Source organism: Amblyomma mixtum, chromosome 1 (assembly GCF_055824585.1).
Source record: "Amblyomma mixtum isolate Tamu chromosome 1, ASM5582458v1, whole genome shotgun sequence".
Classification (NCBI taxonomy): Eukaryota; Metazoa; Arthropoda; class Arachnida; order Ixodida; family Ixodidae; genus Amblyomma; species Amblyomma mixtum.
This window is the reverse complement of record NC_143012.1, coordinates 6,751,025-6,754,903: the sequence shown is the minus strand read 5'-3', so window position 1 is coordinate 6,754,903 and position 3,879 is coordinate 6,751,025. Positions and strand designations below refer to the sequence as shown.

The 3,879-nt window shown below is 48.6% G+C and overlaps 1 pseudogene; it reads right to left on the bottom strand.

The window, feature by feature from the left end:
* Positions 1-540: 540 nt before the first annotated feature.
* Positions 541-1,749, bottom strand: LOC149365367 (iripin-2 pseudogene; annotated as a pseudogene).
* Positions 1,750-3,879: the final 2,130 nt, after the last annotated feature.

Sequence of the window (3,879 nt, the reverse complement as noted above, 5' to 3'; positions counted from 1 at the left end):
TTATGTAATGACAGAAAATTAACGAAATGCACCAACTAGCTAACAAGAAGGCAATTCTGAATGCAGTGGACAGTCACTGTGCTGCCATCACAGAAACAGGACGAATAAGTAAAACTTCTCATGCGTCAGTGAAAGGATATATCACAGGAAATGGAAAACAACACGTTATCACATAGAAGCGTTAGTTTTCTACTTGCCTATTGGCTCTAAGCCTGGCACAAGCGTTCAGTCAGAAGCAATATGAACACTGCAATCTTTCCTGCCATCATTCCACTAAATGCTCTTGGGCACAGCATTGGATAGGGAGAACACAAAGCGGTCATTTATTTCAGAATTAAGAATCACACATCGTCGTCACTTTAAGGGGAACAGCGCGCAAGAAGTTTATTCTAAATTCGCTCGTTTAGCCAAAGTGTCGTCATTTGAAAGAACACGTGGGCCTCTGCTAGTAAACTGAAGGTAGAGGCGCCTAACAACTCCAAAGCATGTTCGAAGCAATATAGAGAACAGTTATAACGCCTGCAAATTGAGGCTGGTCACTTAGAGGTTCGTGACGGCCCCTACAAATAGAGCGCGATTGCCGACACTGTCCCAAATGAAAAACAAGAAAGGATGATCAGCACGAAAGATTGTGGCTGGTGTACGATAAGATGGCGCACGGCTGTTCGACAAACGAACTGATGTGAATGCAGCCGCCATGGTTCCTTCTTCGTTTACTTCGATCATGGCCTTGTGTCTGAGGTCGGACACCATAAGATCATTCAAGGGGCTGATTCCCGATAAATCTGCTCTGTTATCAAACGCGCTTTCAAGGCCGAGCTTGCGGAGTGAGGTCACCAGGTCGTAGTCGGTCTCAAGCTTGAACTTCGGGAGCAGAATAAGGACGTCCTGAACCACGAGATCATTGACCAGCTTTTCCACGACTTCAACTGTAAGGAGAGACTCCACATTCGAAAGCCCTGTCATACTGTTGGGAAGCACAATGATCATGCTGAACCTGTCTCCCGCATAAGGAATTGACAAGACACTGGCCCCTACATCCTCTGCGTAAACGTATGAGAATTTCCGGCGAACTGACATGGTAGGGACTTTTACCTCGTCTGTACCGAGGTTGTAGAAGGGCATCGGCTTCGTTTCCCTGGCTGGGAACTTTTTCCGCCAAGTCCCCTTGAAGTAGACAGCGTTGATGAGGTACACCACGCTGTTCATTGGCAGTGCGTCTCCCAGGAGTTCGGGAATCTTTCCCTTCGTCTTGTCTCTGAACCATTCGTTGATTCTGCCGGTCACCTTTGAGCCGTCCTGAAGGAAGTCTACCGAGCGTACCTCCGCGTGGAAGTACTGGGCCACCTCGCGTTCGTATTGATCCAGGATTTCGGCGCCCTGCTTAATAAGAACCATGCTGACTATGTCCAGAGTGGCGTTCCGCGATTTGACCTCGACGAGCGACTTGCAGGCGGACAACACAGCGTTCCTGTCGACGAGTCCGGCTTTAGCAAGTCCGAGAACGGAGGAGAGCTCCGAAAGAGTCTTGTCCCGGGCGCCGGTATATAGGAGTCCCAGGGTGATGCTGACGCTCGCTGGCGAAAACAATACGTTCTGGCCTTTCTTCGCGGAACGGAGTTCCCTGAACAAGGATAGCCCGAAAGCGTTGGTGGCCCTCGCGTGCTGGAGAGTCGCATCTTGCGCACAGGTGGACACCACAAAGGCTGTGCAGAGCACAATGACCATTGACGCTACGCGAGTGGCCATTTCTAGAGACCTCTTCTCTGATGAGGTTCACGTTGGTAAATATATCAGCAAGCCGACTTCCATTGGTCCTCTTATCGCCGCCCCCGACGACCGTCACTTGGAAAGCATGCATTGAGAATACATGAAAGAAGCCCTTATCGCCATTATCAGTGACCGATGAAATACCTCGCTGCGTCAGTTGGAGTGCTACCGATTAGAGTTGTCCTCCCTTCATTGTTTCGTTTTGCCGTTATCTAGTAGTGTGCTTCCCGAACATCTGATTTCAGGAAGTACGAGTTCGACACCCAGCTTGCAGTCGGTTCCGCAACCGTAAAGTTCCCCGTTCTCGTCGATATCCCGCACTTGCAGTGGCCGGTACAAGCCCCACAGGTCGGTGAGCCATTACATCACCAGCCTGACTATGTCCACTGGAGTACAAAGGCCTTTCCCTTATCTCTCCGGTTAACCGTGTCCTGTGTCAGCCGCGGCCAGATTATCCCCGCAAAGTTCTTAATCTTATTCGGCCACCTAGCTTTCTGCCACCCCTGCTAAGCTTGCTTTGTCTTGGAATCCAGTTCGTTACCCTTAACGACCGTCCATTACCTTGCCTTCGCTTTACATGTCCTACCGAAGCCCATTTCTTCTTCTTGGTTTCTAATAGGATATCATTAATCTACATTTGTTCCCTGGCCCACTCTGCCTTCTCCCTTTCTCTTAACGCAGCACCTGCCATTTTCCTCACCATAACTGGCCGCGTTGACCTCCATTTAAGTCGAACCCTTTTCGTTAGCCTCCACGTTTTTGCCCCATGGGTGAGAACCGGTTATATACAGCTGTTATATACTTTTACTTTTAGATATGCTGGTAAACTGGTTTCATATTCTGAAAATACCGGCCAAATTCTCTCTACCCCATTGTAATTATTGTAGTTACATCACTTTCGCCGTCCGGACCAGTGGTCACTGCTTGCCTAGGAAGCAGAGATGGCGTAGAGGTAGAGCATCCACCTCGCATGCAAGAGGATTGTGGTTTGAATCCCGGTGTCACGCAGTTTTCTACCGGATAAATAAAGAAAAAAAATTGGCGGAGGCTTAGCTTTGGTTAAGCCTGGTAGGTTGCGAAAGCGAGCGCAGCGCCTCTAACGGAAGGAACGCGGCGCGCCGCGTCTAAAGGTCACGCGTGGCTACCGGCCGCCGCTGCGCGACGACTCGATTTGGTAGCCCTTCTCTCACCCTGGTATGACGTCATAGGTCATCTAAAGGTCAAACGTGACTACCGGCCAAAGCCGTTCTTGGGAGTAGTATTTCTTTCGCAATAAAATGGGCGTGTCGATAGAATTGCATATCCAGGCTTGGAGTGCGGCCTGATCTCAATGGCCAGGGCCGAAAACGCGCTCCCTCACAAGCAAGAATTTGGTCACTCTGTTGTAGTACTTGGCCACAATGTCCTCTATGAATACACCAATAAACCTTCGGCTCTCAGTCCTCAGCGGCCGCTTAACAAGTGACCAAGGTGGTGGTAAAACGTGTTACGTGGCAGAGTGAAAAGTTCAAAAAAAAAACAAATTACGCTTGCAGGCAGTCGCTTCCATTCGCTGGAAGAAGTAACTGAGTTCGTGTGCAAACGTACAGAGGCAGCAACGCCGTGCGAAGCGTACAAATTAACAACGTGGTTTCATCGTGCGGAAACTTTCCTCTTGTGCTCACTGGTGACTTTAATGTTAGCACGTTTTCCGACGCATGGTTGCAGATTTGAAGCCACACAGCCGAGACTGTGTCTGCTTCCTGACTGTACTTGATAACGATGATGATCCGGTCCTGTATGATAGGTCCCGGAAAATAAACTTAAACGGTTACATCCGCTGTGTTTACTTTACATTTTACTTCACAGGCCATCAGGAAGCACACTGTGTCGTAGAATAAGCCTTATGAGCGGCAGATACATTTTACAAGGCAATAAAACAGCCACAAAGTGAGCTCTGATTATTGTATCTAGCGCATACACACACAATAAACACAGTTTTACAGAGAAAATGTTAAAAAATTCACCGGTGACAGCCGGCAAATTAATCGCAAGTAGGAGAAGAAATTATGGCAGTATTATAGCGAAAGCTTTTTATGGGAGGTCTACGCATGAGAGCGATTGTTTAAC